The sequence below is a fragment of the Salmo trutta genome, chromosome 7, assembly GCF_901001165.1.
Source record: "Salmo trutta chromosome 7, fSalTru1.1, whole genome shotgun sequence".
Taxonomy (NCBI): Eukaryota; Metazoa; Chordata; class Actinopteri; order Salmoniformes; family Salmonidae; genus Salmo; species Salmo trutta.
Window position 1 is genome coordinate 33,258,197 of NC_042963.1, and position 20,418 is coordinate 33,278,614.

A 20,418-nucleotide genomic window follows, 5' to 3' on the forward strand; every position below is an offset into this window, starting at 1 on the left:
TGGTCATGGCTCACATCAACACCATTATCCCAGAAACCCTAGACCCACTCCAATGTGCATACCGCCCCAACAGATCCACAGATCAACAACTAAACACCTCCCTCTGCAACTGGATCCTGGACTTCCTGATGGGCCACCCCCAGGTGGTAAGGGTAGGGAACAACACATCCGAGACGCTGATCCTCAACACGGGGGCCCTCAGAGGTGCGTGCTCAGTCCCCTCCTGTACTCCCTGTTCACTCATGACTGCATGGCCAGGCACGACTCAGGCACGATCATCAGGCACGATCATCAAATTTGCCGATGACGCAACAGTGGTAGGCCTGATCACTGACAACGATGAGACAGCCTATAGGGAGGAGGTCAGAGACCTGACCGTGTGGTGCAAGAACAAGAACCTCTCCCTCAACGTGATCAAGACAAAGGAGATGATTGTGGACTACAGGAAAAGGAGGACCGAGCACGCCCCCATTCTCATCGACGGGGCTGTAGTGGAGTAGGTTGAGAACTTCAAGTTCCTTGGTGTCCACATCTCCAACAAACGATCATGGTCCAAACACACCAAGACAGTCGTGAAGAGGGCACGACAAAGCCTATTTCACCTCAGGAGACTGAAAAGATTTGGCATGGGTCCTCAGATCCTCAAAAGGTTCTACAGCTGCACCATCGAGAGCATCCTGACTGGTTGCATCACTGCCTGGTATGGCAACTGCTCGGCCTCCAACCGCAAGGCATCACAGAGGGTAGTGCGTATGGCCTAGTACATGACTGGGGCCAAGCTTCCTGCCATCCAGGACCTATATACTAGGCGGTGTCAGAGTAAGGCCCTAAAAATTGTCAAATACTCCAGCCACCCTAGTCATAGACTGTTCTCTCTGCTACCGCACGGCAAGCGGTACCGGAGCGCTAAGTCTAGGTCCAAAAGGCTTCTTAACAGCTTCTACCCCCAAGCCATAAGACTCCTGAACAGCTAATCAAAGGACTACCCAGACCCCTCTTTTACGCTGCTGCTACTCTCTGTTTATTATCTATGCATAGTCACTTTAACTCTACATATTACCTCAATTACCCCGACTAACCGGTGCCCCCGCACATTGACTCTGTACCGGTACCCCCTGTATATAGCCTCGCTATTCTTATTTTAGTGCTACTGTTTAATACGTTTTTACCTTTTATTTTCTATTTTTTACTTAACACTTGTTTTTTTTATTTTCTTAGAACTTTTAAAGCATTGTTGGTTAAGGGCTTGTAAGTAAACATTTCACTGTAAGGTCTACACCTGTTGAATTCAGCGCATGTGACAAATAACATATGATTGGATTTGATCCATGTGGAACGCTTTTGACACCTTGAAGTCCATGCCCCGACAAATTGAGGCTATTCTGAGGGCAAAGGAGGTTCAACTCAATATTAGGAAGCTGTTCCTAATGTTTTGTACACTCAGTGTACATATGAATGGTATTTACATTTTGTATTATCATCATTGACCATAAAGATCGTTGAAAAAATATTTACCAAATAATTGCCAGTTTGTCTTGTAAAATGGTTTCACTATTTGACTAAATTATTTTGCACATTTTAATAGGGGTTACATTTGCTGATTTATTTGGAGATTTTATAGTAATTGTTCACAATCTTCAGAGTGATAGAAACACACTTCCTCACCTCAGAACCTTTTCTGTGTTGATTTGTTTCGATTTTAGCTGATTTTACCACAGTATGTAACCCTCTGAATGTGTCTCTATACAGTGAGCTAGTCCAGGCGATAGGCTGGCCTCTGTTTTCTGTACCTCTGGTGAAGCTGTGTGTTGACAGTCTGTGTGTTCTGGTTTTGCTGGAAGCCAGGGCTAGCTGTATGGGAGAGTGAGGTAAGTTGAGCCAATGGGGGTAAGTTGAGCCACCCTTCTTTCTAGGAAACCATACACAAAATTAATAATTTGACTAAATATTTAGGAAGAGGTCTTCATTTCATGGAGTCTGTGAAGGATGAAAACACATGAAAAAAAGTGGTAAGCAGGTTAGGTCCAAAAAAGTAGATAATTTAAAGATGTTTCTATACATCAGTTGGGGTCTCTATAAGCTTCCATATGAGGTCATAAACCTGACATGAAAGTGTATCCTTGTAGCTGTCTGGGCTATTATAGTCAAAATGTTTGCCTTGGGGTAAGTTGATCCAATGGCCATGGGGTTAGTTGAGCCAATGGCAAGTAGAGCAAATTGAAGTGTTTTCTTCCCAGGTGTAATGCAAGGCATTATTGCTGGGATTTGAGGTAACAACAGGGCCTATGTTAAAAGTATTTTTAAAAGTACAAAGGGTTTTTTAGGTGTGAAGCCTGTGTTATAATATGCTTAAAATGATTAAAAGACAAAAAAGTGATTGTGATTGTGTTGAATTGTGTTTGGGAAATAAAGATAGACATGGTTTTAAAAAGGTAGTGGTAATATTTCATTCAGTAAAAACATTTGTAGGCGGCTTAACTTAACCTGCCCCACAGCTCAACTCACCCCATACCTTCCACTTTTTTTGGAGGAGCTATGTTCTGAAAATATTTACATAAAATCTGATTATTTCCAGGGATACACAACATCCTGAAATATATGTAGATATTTTTGGTCGAAAGAATACTATATTTTACCTGATGGAGTGATGCTGAATGTAAAAAATGGCTCAACTCACCCCACTCTCCCCTACAGGCGCCGTACAGCTTAGCTAAATTCAAGAGGACATCTTTCTTGTTGGGATGTCTTTCACCCTCTATATATTGTGATTAATTAAAACACAAATCTCCTAATAAAACCCTCAGATCTCAATTTGCAGAGATATATGAGGATTTTCGATATGGACAGTGACTGTACATTAGATATTCTTTGAGGATTGTTACAGCATGTTTTTGACAGGCTTTTGTCTCTGTGGCTTGTGTCTGTGACAGGATGCAGTTCTCTGTCTGGTGTCTTACAGTTCTGGCTGGAAAGTGACATGCCCTCTCTCGCGCCCTAGTGCTCATAGGATAGGGTCACGACCTTTCACCTCTCAGCTGACCCTCGAACCTGCGTCTCAGTCTCCTGTCTCCATGGATCACATTGACAGATAGATGGACGGGTGGGAGTATGGGAAGAGTGAGGGACCGAGGGACAGACGGAGGGATGGAGGGAGAGAGGCAGGAATGGAGGGATGGAGGGAGAGAGGGACAGACGGAGGGATGGAGGGAGAGAGGCAGGGATGGAGGGATGGAGGGACCGAGGGACAGACGGAGGGATGGAGGGAGAGAGGCAGGGATGGAGGGATGGAGGGACCGAGGGACAGACGGAGGGATGGAGGGAGAGAGGCAGGGATGGAGGGACCGAGGGACAGACGGAGGGATGGAGGGAGAGAGGCAGGGATGGAGGGATGGAGGGACCGAGGGACAGACAGAGGGATGGAGGGAGAGAGGCAGGGATGGAGGGATGGAGGGACCAAGGGACAGACGGAGGGATGGAGGGAGAGAGGGACAGACGGAGGGATGGAGGGAGAGAGGGACAGACGGAGGGATGGAGGGAGAGAGGCAGGGATGGAGGGATGGAGGGACCGAGGGACAGACGGAGGGATGGAGGGAGAGAGGGACAGACGGAGGGATGGAGGGAGAGAGGGACAGACGGAGGGATGGAGGGAGAGAGGGACAGACGGAGGGATGGAGTGAGAGAGGCAGGGATGGAGGAACCTCACTATCGTGGCAGACAAGCAGGCATTGAAGGATGAAATGTGGAAGAAGCAATGGTGGGTAAGAGGGAGGACTAAGGGAAGGAAATAATTAGGGATGAAGGGATCTGGCAGTGGGTGCAGCCAGACAGACAGGCAGTCAAGCAGGCAGGCAGGCAGATAGGGAGAGCGGAGGCAGAAAGTGACCTTACTGTTGTCCCAGTAGGATCGAAGAGCTTATTTAAAGGCCTGGTCAATGTGGGGTATCACCCTCACATAGAACTGAGTCTGAGACAGCACCCTCACAGCCTGACAACTCGTCACCACTGTAATACAATGTCCTCATACACACCAACAGACACAGTGTGTGTGTCCACTTTGGTGAAATAACTCTCTGAAAACCCCATGAAAATCTGGACAAAGACAGATTCAACATCAGCGTCACAGTTGCTCTGTGTATGTTAAGTGTATTCTCTAAGGAACTGTGTGGCAGTGACAGGGTTGACGTAATTCAGTGAAATATTACGAAGCAGTGAGTGTGTGTGTATGTATGTGTGTGCGTGCATGTGCGTGTGTGTGTATGTATGTGTGTGCGTGTGGCTGCGACATTAGGACACCTGCATACTTCAGCATTTTCTGCCTGTCAGGAATTCTGAGGTCACTGGTTGGGGGAAAGGGGAGGTGGGAATGGAGGAAGAGAGAGAGGGGGAGAGGAAGGAGAGAGGGGGAGAGGAAGGAGAGAGGGCGAGCTTTAGAAGCAGGCTTAAGCTATAGAGCACATTACTCGTCGTGTGTGTGTGTGTGTGTGCGCGTGCGTGCGTGCATGCGTGTGTGTGTGTGTGTGTGTGTGTGTGTGCGTGCGTGTGTGTTTGTGTGCGTGTTTGTGTGCGTGTGTGTTTGCGTGCGTGTGTGTGTTTGTGTGCGTGTTTGTGTGCGTGTGTGTTTGTGTGCGTGTGTGTGTGTTTGTGTGCGTGTGTGTGTGTTTGTGTGCGTGTGTGTGGTGCCTCCCAAGCTGCCAGCAGGCAGGTCAGGTTATTAGAGGACACAGACACAGCAACGTGTGTGTAAGTGAGGAGGGACTGTGTGTATATACAGTATGTATTTTTCTTCATTAATGCAGTATTTGTCTTTGTCTCCTTGGACAGTAAGATCCATGCATATACATTATACATAATATCTCAGAGCAATGCCATAAGCCAAGCTTTTTAACATCGCCCCTCTTCTCCTTTCAAATGATGTTAATGTGCAATGCTGTGTCTCTCTCCTCCCATGTTTCTAATTGTTTGAGTAAGGAGCCCAAATATAGTTGTTTTATTCAGATGTATCTTAATTAGTCTTCGGTACAGTGTGTGCAGCGTACATGAGTGTTGCGTGATGTGTGTGTTGAGGAGGAGGGGGGAGTCACCTCAGAGACACTGTTGTCTTCAGGTAGTGAATGTGTGTTCACAGCTTGATTAAGTGAGATGCAGTGATTAGTTGTGAGTTAGTGTATTGTATTTCCCCTGAACTATCATAGTTCTTAGCCTTAGGGTCTTCCTTTAGCCGTCAGTGTACCCTCGTCTTCCTCCCTCTCTCCTCTTTTCTTCTATGTTCGTACTCTCCTCCAACATACACACTGACACAGCCACACGTCTCCTCCTGCTTCCTCTCTTCTCTTTTCCTCCCTCGCCTCTCTTCCCTGCAGTGTCTCCCCAGCACTAGCTTGTTAGCTTTGCACACCGTGTCTAGTTAAACTCCAGCAGCCCTGTATTAGCGTTGATGCTATAGAGATGTTAACATGGCACAATACCAACACTCCTAAGGATATACACAGTCCTGCAGGAAGAATCCATCTAGCTGCAAATACACACCCTGGCTCCAATGCTAATGATTTATTAAAAAACCCAACTACCGGTTCAACAGCTACACAATGCAAAACTTTATCCAAATTGATCATCAACTCTGTACTATTGAGCATGGATCCCAGTACTCAGGAAGTCCTAGCTGTACTGTATGTATGCTTGCGCGTATGCACATACCTGCACCGAAAAATCTTTCACCTTGGCATATAGTGCATCTATATCATTGTGTGTTTATGTGTGTGTGTGTGTGTGTGTGTGTGTGTGTGTGTGTGTGTGTGTGTGTGTGTGTGTGTGTGTCTCCTATCCCTCTTCATAGAAATGTATTTTCTAGTCTCTGTACATCCATATCCAAGCTGCAGCCGTCCATCCCCTCTTTCTGACACTGTTTATTCCCCTCTCTGAGAACCAGCACAGGGCACACACACACGCACACACACACACTCACACACACACTCACACACACGCACATCCTTCTCCTGTTTGTTATCTTGATAAATAACCAGGCTGCAGGGAAACTGCTGAATTCTATCTTTCTCCCTCTATTTCCTGACATCCATTTTAAGTTCTGCAAGGGAACTAACTAACACACAGAGATAAATAACAAAAGGCCAGTGCTGAACACACTCTGCTGTTCACACACACACACACACACACACACACACACACACACACACACACACACACACACACACACACACACACACACACACACACACACACACACACACACACACACACATTCCTCCTCCATGGATCTGCCCTCATCACCTTTGTGCCATACATAATGGCTCTGATAATCAGATGCATGTCCCGCAGTGTGCACATGGCTGGGTTTTCTGATATGATCACATACTATATATCGCTTGGTTCTTTTTTGTATTGACCCATCTCTCTCTCTCTCTCTCACACACACACACTCACACTCACTCACACTCACACACACACACACACACACACACACACGCACACACACACCCTCTGCGTGGTATATAAAACAGAAGTCTTCCTATCCGATACGACACCCCATGTATTATTTTAACAATGTGTGGTGCATGAAAAGGTCACTCCCTGAGAACTAACTCCATGTAAATGTAACAACATGATGTATGGACTACACACTGCAGACTCTTCTGTCACAGTCTCTGTGTTTTACAGTGTGGTATAAAGAGGGACTCATATACCCACTAGAGTTGGTGCGTCATGACTGTGTGTTTAGGATACAGTAGGACTTTGGCAGTACGGTTTATACAGTGTTTGAATGAAATGAGTAAGTGTTGTGTGTGTTTGTCCTGGATGTGTGTGTTGGTTACCCTCTTAAGCAGGGTTTTAGTTTTCCTGCTTTATTTATCACATGCTATCATGGCATGATCATGTGATCACCTGAACCACTGCCAGCATTAAGTACTATAAATCACTCATTCACAGGAAGAGAGAACAGAGAGAGAGAGAGGGATGGTGAGAGAAATGGGTGGTTAGGAGAATTTAATGTTCTCCCGTTATGTGTTCTTGATAACTGAATTATAGAGAGAGAGAGACAGAGAGAGACAGAGAGAGAGAGAGAATTCGACATACCAATTAGGATCTGCCTACAAATACTTGAATCAGTTATAGAACCCATTGCCCTTTATGGTTCTGAGGTCTGAGGTCCGCTCACCAACCAAGAATTCCCAAAATGGGACAATCACCAAATTGAGAGTCTGCATGCAGATTTCTGCAGAAAAATACTCTGTGTACAACGTAAAACACCAAATAATGCATACAGAGCAGAATTAGGCCGATACCCGCTAATGATCGAAATCCAGAAAAGAGATGGTCAATTCTACAACCACCTAAAAGGAAGCGATTCGCAAACCTTCCATAACAAAGCCATCACCTACAGAGAGATGAACCTGGAGAAGAGTCCCCTAAGCAAGCTGGTCCTGGGGCTCTGTTCACAAACACAAACACACCCCACAGAGCCCCAGGACAGCGGCACAATTAGACCCAACCAAATCATGAGAAAACTAAAAGATAATTACTTGACACATTGGAAAGAATGAACAAAAAAACTGAGCAAACTAGAATGCTATTTGGCCCTAAACAGAGAGTACACAGTGGCAGAATACCTGACCACTGTGACTGACCCAAAATTAAGGAAAGCTTTGACTGTGTACAGACTCAGTGAGCATAGCCTTGCTATTGAGAAAGGCCACCGTAGGCAGACCTGGCTCCCAAGAGAAGACAGGCTATGTACACACTGCCCACACAATTAGCTGAAAACTGAGCTGCACTTCCTAACCTCCTGCCAAATGTATGACCATATTAGAGACACATATTTTCCTCAGATTACACAGACCCAGAAAGAATTCAAAAAACAAATCCAATTTTGATAAACTCCCATATCTATTGGGTGAAATACCACAGTGTGCCATCACAGCAGCAAGATGTGTGACCTGTTGCCACAAGAAAAGGTCAACCAGTGAAGAATAAACACTATTATAAATACAACCCATATTTATGTTTCCTTTTGTACTTTAACTATTTGCACATCGTTACAACACTGTATATAGACATAATATGACATTTGTAATGTCTATTTTTTTTGAACTTTTGTGAGTGTAATGTTTACTGTTCATTTTTGTTTATTGCACTTTTGTTTATTATCTATTTCACTTACTTTGGCAATGTTAACATAAGTTTCCATGTCAATAAAGTCCCTCAAATTGAAATTTGAATTGAGAGAGAGAGAGAGAGAGTCGATGTAGACCACACAACTGATATATAGCCTCTGCGGCTGGCTCACTCTAACTATCCACCCAGATACACCACACTCTCTCTCTCTCTCTCGCTCTCTCACTCTCTCTCTCTCTCTCTCGCTCTCTCACTCTCTCTCTCTCTCTCTCTCTCTCTCTCTCTCTCTCTTCTCTCGCTCTCTCTCTGTCTCTGTCTGTCTGCGTGTCTGTCTGTCTGTCTGTCTGTCTGTCTGTCTGTCTGTCTGTCTGTCTGTCTGTCTGTCTGTCTGTCTGTCTGTCTCTCTCTCTCTCTCTCTCTCTCTCTCTCTCTGTCTCTGTCTGTCTGCGTGTCTGTCTGTCTGTCTGTCTGTCTGTCTGTCTGCCTGTCTCTCTCTCTCTCTCGCTCTCTCTCTCTCTCACTCTCTCTCTCTCTGTCTCGCTCTCTCACTCTCTCTCTCTCTCTCTCTCTCCGTCTGTCTGTCTGTCTGTCTGTCTGTCTGTCTGTCTGTCTGTCTGTCTGTCTGTCTGTCTGTCTGTCTGTCTGTCTGTCTGTCTGTCTGTCTCTCTCTCTCTCTCTCTGTCTCTGTCTGTCTGCGTGTCTGTCTGTCTGTCTGTCTGTCTGTCTGTCTGTCTGTCTGTCTGTCTGCCTGTCTCTCTCTCTCTCTCTCTCTCGCTCTGTCTGTCTGTCTGTCTGTCTGTCTGTCTGTCTGTCTGTCTGTCTGTCTGTCTGTCTGTCTGTCTGTCTGTCTGTCTCTCTCTCTCTCTCTCTCTCTCTCTCGCTCTGCTAGATTGACTTATCACTGACGCTTCTCCCTCTCCCCTCCTCAGCACATGCTAGAAGGATTCCTCCCTGTACACAGTAGAGAAGACCTACAGACTGAATAATGGCTCTTAACTGATGGCTCTCTTTTCTTCTGCTAGCATGCAATATTTTACAGCTATTGTACATTACTGTACGCTACTGTGTCTTTCTAAATAGCCTCTGGAATTTGTGATTGCATTTGTAGACCGTGAGTACATTTACATGCACACTAATATTTTGATATTAAACTGATTATGGCAGTAGGCCAAGTAAATCAAATCAAATCAAATTGTATTTGTCACATGCGCCGAATACAACAGGTGAAGAACTTACCGTGAAATGCTTACTTACAAGCCCTTAACCAACAATGCAGTTCAAGAAATAGAGTTAAGAAAATATTTACTAAATAAACGAAAGTTTAAAAAATCGAATCAATCAAACAAAAAGTAACACAAGAAATGTACATAACAATAACGAGTCTATATAAAGGGGGTGCCTGTACCATGTCAATGTGCGGGTGTTCAGGTTAGTTGAGATAATTTGTAAAGTGACTATGCATAGATAATAGACAGTGAGTAGCAGCAGTGTAAAAACAAAAGGGCTTTTGGTCCTAGACTTGACGCTCTGGTACCGCTGCCGTGCGGTAGCAGAGAGAACAGTCTATGACTAGGGTGACTGGAGTCTTTGACAATTTTTAGGGCCTTCCTCTGACACCGCCCAGACTATAGATCTTGGATATCAGGAAGCTTGGCCCCGGTGATGTACTCGGCCGCACGCACTACCCTCTGTAGCGTCTTACGGTCAGATGCCGAGCAGTTGCCATACCAGGCATTGATGCAACTGGTCAGGATGCTCTCGATGGTGCAGCTGTAGAACTTTTTTAGGATCTGGGGACCCATGACAAATCTTTTCAGTCTCCTGAGGGGGACAAGGTGTTGTCGTGCCCTCACCACAACTGTCTTGGTGTTTGGACTATGATAGTTTGTTGGTGATGTGGACACCAAGGAACTTGAAACACTCGACCTGCTCCACTTCAGTCCTGCCAATGTTAATTGGGGCCTGTTTGGCCCTCCTTTTCCTATAGTCCACGATCAGCTCCTTTGTTTTGCTTGCATTGAGAGAGAGGTTGTTGTCCTGGCACCACACTGCCAGGTCTCTGACCTCCTCCCTATAGGCTGTCTCATCGTTGTCGGCGATCAGGCCTACCACGGTTGTGTCATCTGCAAACTTAATGATGGTGTTGGAGTCGTGCCTGGCCACGCAGTTGTGGGTGAACAGGGAATACAGGAGGGGACTAAGCACGCACTCCTGAGGGACCCCAGTGTTGAGGATCAGCATGGCAGATGTGTTGTTGCCTACCCTTACCACCTGGGGGCGGCCCATCAGGAAGTCCAAGATCCAGTTGCAGAGGGAGGTGTTTAGTACCAGGGTCCTTATCTTAGTGATTAGCTTTGTGGGCACTGTGTATTTGAACGCTGAGCTGTAGTCAATGATTAGCATTCTCACAGAGGTGTTCCTTTTGTCCAGTTGGGAAAGGGCAGTGTGATTGAGATTGCGCCATCTGTGGATCTGTTGGGGCGGTATGCGAATTGGAGTGGGTCTAGGGTTTCTGGCGTGATGGTGCTGATGTGAACCATGACCAGCCTTTCAAAGCACTTCATGGCTACCACCGTGAGTGCTACGGTAATCATTTAGGAAGGTTACCTTTGATTTCTTGGGCACAGGGACTATGGTGGTCTATTTGAAACGTATTTACTCCAGACTCGGCCAGGGAGAGTTTGAAAATGTCAGTGAAGACACTTTCCAGTTGGTCCACCCATGCTTTGAGTACACGTGCTGGTAATCTGTCTGGCCCCGCGGCTTTGTGAATGTTGACCTGTTTGAAGGTCTTGCTCACATCGGCTACGGAGAGTGTGATCACACAGTCGTCCGGAACAGCTGGTGCTCACATGCACGCTTCAGTGTTGCTTGCCTGGGAGCGAGCATAAAAGGCATTTAGCTCGTCTGGTAGGCTCGCATCACTGGGCAGCTCGCGGCTGGGTTTACCTTTGTAGTCCATAATAGTTTTCAAGCCCTGCCACATCCGAGGATGGAAGATTCAATCTTAGTCCTGTATTGACGCTTTTCGTCTGAGGGCATAGCTGGATTTCTTATAAGCGTCCGGATTAGTGTCCCACTCCTTGAAACGGCAGCTCTAGCCTTTAGCTCGATGCGGATGTTGCCGGTAATCCATGGCTTCTGGTTGGGAAATGTACGTACGGTCATTGTGGGGACGACGTCGTTGATGCACTTATTGATAAAGCCGGTGACTGAAGTAGATGAATCTCGGAACATATTTCAGTCTGTGCTAGCAAAACAGTCCTGTAGTGTAGCATCCACGTCATCTGACCACTTCCGTATTAAGCGAGTTACTTGTACTTCCTGCTTTAGTTTTTACTTGTAAGCAGGAATCAGGAGGATAGAATTATGGTCAGATTTACCAAATGGAGGCTGAGGGGGAGCTTTGTATGCGTCTCTGTGTGTGGAGTAAAGGTGGTCTAGTTTTTTTCCCTCTGGTTGCACATGTGACATTCTGGTAGAAATGAGGTAAAATGGATTTAAGTTTGCCTGCATTAAAGTCCCCGGCCACTAGGAGTGCCTCTAGGAGCGAGCAATAACCAGCAGTTATTGACAAATAGACACACACCCCCGACACTCGTCTTACCAGACGTAGCTGCTCTGTGCTGCCGAAACACGGAGAAGTCAGCCAGCTCTATATTATCCGTGTCATCATTCAGCCAAGTCTCGGTGGAACATAAGATATTACAGTTTTTAGTATCCCGTTGGTAGGATAGTCTTAATCGTAGATCGTCCAGTTTGTTTTCCAATGATTGCACGTTGGCCAATTATGCAATAGTCAAACCTTACTCTGTTTATCGTAATTGGCGTAAGGTCAAAATTGAAGTAAGCTTACGCCAATTAAAACACCTGATTTTCTGAGCAATCTTTCTAATTATTAGGACAGCCTAATCAGAGGTCCAGCTGTGTATTTGATCTGTGCACGTGCCAGTACCAGCCAAACAAGCCTCCCTCTTTAGCGCCAGTGAAGTGAGTTCAGAACAACTGAAAGTATGCATCTTAGAAATAGTTTTCACATACAAACTGCATATGTCCCAACTCAGAATCATATAGGTGTCACAAAAATATCATGGCGCTGTGGTAGAATGTTTCTTTTGATTGGCGATTTTCTGCATTTGTCAAAGTCCAATCAGGTAGCCTGATTTCAGATGTGTCCATGTAAACAGGGTTATTAGGAAAGCATGTACACGTTTAAATCAAACTATTATATTAATCTGGCTATTCACAATAATTGTATTATTGTGTGCATGTACAGTAACCGTACTCAGTGAATTGATGTCATAAAGCTACTGTTCATTGCCGGCAGGCTGGCTGGCTGAACCAAGGCTGACCACTGCATTGCCTGTATCAGTTACCTCAGACCTGGCGTATCAGCAGGGCCAAGCAGGCAGAAAATATACAGAGAATCAGGCCACTGGTTTTTAAATGAGTGCAAACATTTTCATGACAGGAAAAAGGACAGGTTCTGGTGATGGAGAGGGGGAGGGGAGGAGAAAAGAGAGGAATGGAAAGGAGGGGGAAGGGAGGAGAGGAGGGGAGGGGAGGAGAAAATAGAGGAATGGAAAGGAGGGGGAAGGGAGGAGAGGAGGGGAGGAGGGGAGGGGAGGAGAGGAGAGGGGAGGGGAGGGGAGGGGAGGAGAGGAGAGGAGTCGAGAGGAGAGGAGGGGAGAGGAGGAGAAAAGAGAGGAATGGAAAGGAGGGGGAAGGGAGGAGAGGAGGGGAGGGGAGGAGAAAATAGAGGAATGGAAAGGAGGGGGAAGGGAGGAGAGGAGGGGAGGAGGGGAGGGGAGGGGAGGAGAAAAGAGAGGAATGGAAAGGAGGGGGAAGGGAGGAGAGGAGGGGAGGGGAGGAGAAAAGAGAGGAATGGAAAGGAGGGGGAAGGGAGGAGAGGAGGGGAGGTGGGAGAGAGAAGAGAGGAATGGAAAGGAGGGGGAAGGGAGGAGAGGAGGGGAGGGGAGGAGAGGAGGGGAGGGGAGGAGAGGAGGGGAGGGGAGGAGGGGAGGGGAGGAGAAAAGAGAGGAATGGAAAGGAGGGGGAAGGGAGGAGAGGAGGGGAGGAGGGGGAAGGGAGGAGGGGAGGAGAGGAGGGGAGAGGAGGAGAAAAGAGAGGAATGGAAAGGAGGGGGAAGGGAGGAGAGGAGGGGAGGGAGGAGAAAATAGAGGAATGGAAAGGAGGGGAAGGGAGGAGAGGAGGGGAGGTGGGGGAGAGAAGAGAGGAATGAAAAGGAGGGGGAAGGGAGGAGAGGAGGGGAGGGGAGGAGAAAAGAGAGGGATGGAAAGGAGGGGGAAGGGAGGAGAGGAGGGGAGGTGGGGGGAGAGAAGAGGGAACACACTCCTAATAGACCACAGCAAATCCTTTAATGCGTGCTCCGATTGAGCACATACACACACACCCTCACACAGTGTTTAACAGGCAGGTATTCCATGGAGAAGAGAGGGTTTTAATGATTGGGGAAGTGATTCCCAGCAGCTCTGCACTCTGGTTTCCCAGTCCTCCCCTCTGTCGATGTCTCTGATAATGATGTCAATGAGAACGGATGCAGGGAGGGATGGATGGAGGGAGGGCAGGAGGAGATGATTAGAAACACACTGCTAATCGCTAGGCCACAGAGGAATCTCTACATCAGAGAGAGAGAGATTCTGTGTGTGTTCTAAAGCACTAAAACGCTGAGTACTGGGTTTACTACTTTAACTGCTCCTGTTGTCACAGACACTTAGGGGTTAACTCTCCCTTTCCCTGTCTGCTTCACTCTCTCTGTTCTGCTCAAATCTTACATAAACAGGGCACTTTTCCTCCCCCTCTCTCTCCTTTCTCCCCTTCTCCCTTCCACTTTCCCTGGTCCTGTGCTTGCTCTACTGCTCTGGGTCAAGGTTGACACACATACAGCACAGAGAGAGAGGAGGCATGAGCGAGGTGGAGCGAGTGAGAGAGAGGTGTGTGGGCACTCACTTTGGCACACTGTGTGAACATACTGTACAGCAGGGTTCCCCAACTGGTGGCCCGTGTGTCGAATTTGGACCGCAGGTTAATTTATTTGGCCCCTCCCAAGTTTTCAGATAAAACAATTTTGTATTATTCTTTTTTAATTGTTAAACATTCAAGACTGTAAAAACACCAGTAAATTAGCTACAAGGGATTTTAATTTTGGGAATCTGTTCCAAAGTATTCCCACGCATAATAGAGAGAGATATGTGATCATATACCATTTTATTTATTCAGGTAAGTTGACTGAGAACACATTCTTATTTACAGCTACGACCTGGGGAATAGTTCCAGGTAAGAGGAGGAAGGATGAATGAGCCAATTGGAAATGGGGATGATTAGGTGGCCATGATGGTATGGGGGCCAAATTGGAAATTTAGCCAGGATACCAGGGTTAATAACCCTACTCTTATGATAAGTGCCATGGGATCTTTTGTGACCACAGAGAGTCAGGACACCTGTTTAACATCCCATCCGAAACACAGCACCCTATACAGGGCAATGTCCCAATCACTGTTCTGGGGCATTGGGATCTTTTTTTTTACCAGATGAAAGATTGCCTCCTACTGGCCTTCCAACACCACTTCCAGCAGCATCTGGTCTCCCATCCAGGGACTGACTAGGACCAACCCTGCTTAGCTTCAGAGGCAAGCCAGCAGTGGGATGCAGGGTGTACAAATGTAAGCAAGTTTTGAAATGTTTATGTTTTAAGTCAAATATTATATCTGTTTGGGCCTCTTACAGTCAATTTACAGTGTACAAATTATTTGTAATTATGTTACGGCCCCGTGACCATCCACTCAAGAAAAAAATCAGCCCGCGGCTAAATCTAGTTTATCTTTATTCAACTAGGCAAGTCCGTTAAGAACAACATTTTATTTACAATGATGGCCTACCCCAGCCAAACCCTAACAACGCTGGGCCAATTGTACACCGCCCTATGGGACTCCCAATCACAGCTGATTGTAATACAGCCTGGAATCAAACCAGGTTCTGTAGTGACGCCTCTAGCACAGAGATGCAGTGCCTTAGACCGCTGTGCCACTCGGGAGCGCCAATCAAGTTGATGATCCCTGCTGTACTGGCTCTGCAAACAAATCCTGGAGAGGGATCTCTCTTTATCTTTATCTGCCTGCCTGCCTCTCAATCTCTCTCTAAAAGTACAAACATGCACAGGTATATTTTAGAAAAGAAATGTTAGACACTTCCAGCAGGAGTAAATCCTACCTGCTCACAACAACACTTTATTTACGCTGAAAAGCTACAAATCAGAGAAAAAAACAGTTTTATTTGTTTACATTGATTTACATTATTTTCTGTCTTTCACATTTGCTTGTACTGTATCTGTTCTAGTGTTCCATGAGTTCCATTCCCTCAGTACTCTCCAGTGATTGGCTGTTAGATTTAAGTGCGCTGACCTGCTGTCAGGGTTAGACTGGCTGGACAAATCAGAATCTTGACAGGAGACAGACAGGAGAACACCTGCGAGACAACTCACCCCCCATCCCACCTGTCTCACCCCATACCTCACCTTCTATCTCACCTGTCTCACCCCCTACCTCACCCCCTATCCCACCTGTCTCACCCCCTACCTCACCCCCTATCCCACCTGTCTCACCCCATACCTCACCTTCTATCTCACCTGTCTCACCCCATACCTCACCCCCTATCCCACCTGTCTCACCCCCTACCTCACCCCCTATCCCACCTGTCTCACCCCATACCTCACCTTCTATCTCACCTGTCTCACCCCATACCTCACCCCCTATCCCACCTGTCTCACCCCATACCTCACCTTCTATCTCACCTGTCTCACCCCCTACCTCAACTATCCTACACCATACCTCACCCCCTATCCCACCTGTCTCACCCCATACCTCACCTTCTATCTCACCTGTCTCACCCCATACCTCACCCCCTATCCCACCTGTCTCACCCCATACCTCAACTTCTATCTCACCTGTCTCACCCCATACCTCACCCCCTATCCCACCTGTCTCACCCCATACCTCACCTTCTATCTCACCCCATACCTCAACCCCTATCCCACCTGTCTCACCACATACCTCACCCACTATCCCACCTGTCTCACCCCATACCTTACCTTCTATCTCACCTGTCTCACCCCATACCTCAACTATCCTACACCATACCTCACCCCCTATCCCACCTGTCTCACCCCATACCTCACCTTCTATCTCACCTGTCTCACCCCATACCTCACCTTCTATCTCACCTGTCTCACCCAATACCTCAACTATCTCACACCATACCTCACCCCCTATCCCACCTGTCTCACCCCATACCTTAAATTCTATCTCACCTGTCTCATCCCATACCTCACCTTCTATCTCACCTGTCTCACCCCATACCTCACCTTCTATCTCACTTGTCTCACCCCATACCTCACCTTCTATCTCACCTGTCTCACCCCATACCTCACCTTCTATCTCACTTGTCTCACCCCATACCTCACCTTCTACCTCACCTGTAATCCGCTCCTTACAGGGCCACACAGCTAGTCAGAGGTGAGGTGTGTGTGTTACGTCTGAAGCTGAGGGAGTTTGTAGAGGAGGTTTAGTTTGCAGTATCACAGAAAGGTTGACTGACTGTGTAAAAACAAGCATATTTTATTTGTGCGATTTGATGTATTTTGTGGCAGTTATTTTAATAGTAATGAATGTTTTGCAGTGTAGTTTTATCATTAGTAAATAAAGGGGGCTGATAACACTGGACTGTTATTAGGGTTGGACCATATGGGGCTCACATCACACACACACACAGAAATGCACGCACGCACGCACGCACACACACACACACACGCACACACAGAAATGCACGCACGCACGCACACACACACACACACACACACACACACAGAAGAGCAGAGCGTGAAAGGTCAAGTCCACATTTCTACAATCCTAGAGAGGTCATAGAGGTCATGGAAAGGTCACCATGGGGTCAGAGGAGAGGTCATAGATCAGGCTGATCAGAACCAAAAGAGAAAGATGTCACCGTTTTAGTCTACGTTTCATTCATATCCTCTTGATGTTTTTCATGTAAACCTTCGTCAAGCATGTATTATTGGCAGTGAGGGCATTTTAATTTTATTGCATGTCAGCAGAGTTAAAGTTTGCAAAAATAAATTGAAACATTATTCTGATGATAGTTTCAGCATCAACATATGCAATCTGTAGAGGCTGTCCAAATAAAGCATGTTTTTTATATTTTGTATCTCGCCTCTCACATTGGGTTTTATGTAAATAGATAAGATGGTGTTTTATTCCCAATCAGAGGAATCTCCTGTCGCATCCCAGTCTCTACATAATAACCCCCAGAATCCCCCCCCCCCCCCACACACACACACTGCATACACTGCATATTGCAGACACTGCATATTTCCTCTCTCAGGGGGGAAAGGCTTTGATCAATGAAAATAAATACTTTTCTTCACATAATGAGCCGAACAGGGAGAGGGAGGAGGGTAGGGAAAGGGGTAAGGGGTAAAGAGAGGGGGATAGGGTAAAATACAGTAAGGAAGAAGGGTAAAAGCACGTATGTCCTACCAACAGGACATTAAAAATGGTAATATCTTCTGTTTCTCAGAGTCGTGGCTGAACGACGACATTATGAACATACAGCTGGCGGGTTATACACTCTATCGGCAGGACAGAACAGCAGCCTCTGGTAAGACACGGGGCGATGGCCTATGCAAATATGTGAACAACAGCTGGTGCACGATATCTAGGGAAGTCTTGAGGTTTTGCTCGCTTGAGGTAGAGTATCTCATGATAAGCTGTAGACCACACTATCTACTAAGAAAGTTTTCATCTGTATTTTTTGTAGCTGTCTACATACCACCACAGAATGATGCTGGCACTTAAACCATGCTCAATATGCTGTATACCGCCATAAACAAACAGGAAAACGCTCATCCAGAGAAGGCGCTCCTAGTGGCCGGGGACTTTAATGCAGGGAAACTAAATCAGTTTTACCTCATTTCTATCAGCATGTTAAATGTGCAACCAGAGGAAAATAAATTCTAGACCACCTTTACTCCACACACAGAGAATCATACAAAGCTCTCCCTCGCCCTCCATTTGGCAAATCTGACCATAATTCTATCCTCCTGATTCCTGCTTCCAGGCAAAATTTAAAGTAGGAAGCACCAAGAAGACTCGGTCTATAAATAAGTGGTCAAATGAAGCAGATGCTAAGCTACATGACTGTTTTACTAGCACAGACTGGAATATGTTCCGTGATTCATCCGATGGCATTGAGGAGTACATCACATCAGTCACCGGCTTTATCAATAAGTGCATCGAGGATGTCGTCCCAATAGTGACTGTACGTACATACAGTGACTTGCAAAAGTATTCAGCGTTTTTACTATTTTGTTGCATTACAACCTGTAATTTAAATAGATTTTTATTTGGATTTTAGGTAATGGACATACACAAAATAGTCCAAATTGGTGAAATGAAATGAAAAAAATAACTTGTTTAAAAGAAAATCTAAAAAGTTAAAATCGGAAAAGCGGTGTGTACATATGTATTCCCCCCCTTTGCTATGAAGCCCCTAAATAAGATCTGGTGCAACCAATTAACTTCAGAAGTCACATAATTAGTTAAATAAAGTCCACCTGTGTGCAATCTAAGTGTCACATGATTTGTCACATAATCTCAGTATATATATATATACACCTGTTCTGAAAGGCCCCAGAGTCTGCAACACCACTAAGCAAGGGGCACCACCAAGCAAGCGGCACTATGAAGACCAAGGAGCTCTCCAAACAGGTCAGGGACAAAGTTGTGGAGAAGTACAGATCAGGGTTAGGTTATAAAAAAGTATCAGAAACTTTGAACATCCGACGGAGCACCTTTAAATCCATAATTAAAAAATGTAGAGAATATGGCATCACAACAAACCTGCCAACAGAGGACCGCCCACAAAAACTGACGGACCAGGCAAGGAGGGCATTAATCAGAGAGGCAACAAAGAGACCAAAGATAATCCTGAAGGAGCTGCAAAGCTCCACAGCGGAGATTGGAGTATCTGCCCATAGGACCACTTTAAGCCGTACACTCTACAGAGCTGGGCTTTACGGAAGAGTGGCCAGAAAAAAGCCATTGCTTAAAGAAAAAAATAAGCAAACACATTTGGTGTTCGCCAAAAGGCAGGTGGGAGACTCCCCAAACATATGGAAGAAGGTACTCTGGTCAGATGAGACTAAAATTGAGCTTTTTGGCCATCAAGGAAAACGCTATGTCTGGCGCAAACCCAACACCTCTCATCACTGTGAGAACACCATCCCCACAGTGAAGCATGGTGGTGGCAGCATCAGAAGCCATGGATTACAGGCTAAATTCACACTGAGCTAAATAGTAGAGCTGCCGCTTTCAAGGACCGGGACTCTAACCCTGAAGCTTATAAGAAATCCCGCTATGCCCTCCGACGAACCATCAAACAGGCAAAGCGCCAATACAGGACTAAGATTGAATCGTACTACACCAGCTCCGACGCTCGTCAGATGTTGCAGACTACAAAGGGAAGCACAGCCGCGAGCTGCCCAGTGACACGAGCCTACCAGATGAGCTAAATAACTTCTATGCTCACTTCGAGGCAAGTAACACTGAAACATGTATGAGAGCATCAGCTGTTCCGGACGACTGTGTGATCACACTCTCCGCAGCCGATGTGAGTAAGACCTTCAAACAGGTCAACATTCACAAGGCCGCAGGGCCAGACGGATTACCAGGCCGTGTACTCCGAGCGTGCGCTGACCAACTGGCAAGTGTCTTCACTGACATTTTCAACCTCTCCCTGTCTGAGTCTGTAATACCAACATGTTTCAAGCAGACCACCATAGTCCCTGTGCCCAAGAACACTAAGGTAACCTGCCTAAATGACTACTGACCCGTAGCATGTCTGTAGCCATGAAATGCTTTGAAAGGCTAGTCATGGCTCACATCAACACCATTATCCCAGAAACCCTAGACCCACTCCAATTTGCATACCGCACCAACAGATCCACAGATGATGCAATCTCCATTGCACTCTCCATTGCCCTTTCATGCCTGGACAAAGGAACACCTCTGTGAGAATGCTATTCATTGACTACAGCTTAACGTTCAACAACATAGTGCCCTCAAAGCTCATCACTAAGATAAGGACCCTGGGACTAAACACCTCCCTCTGCAACTGGAGCCTGGACTTCCTGACGGGCCGCCCCCAGGTGGTAAGGGTAGGTAACAACACATCCGCCTCACTGATCCTCAACACGGGGTC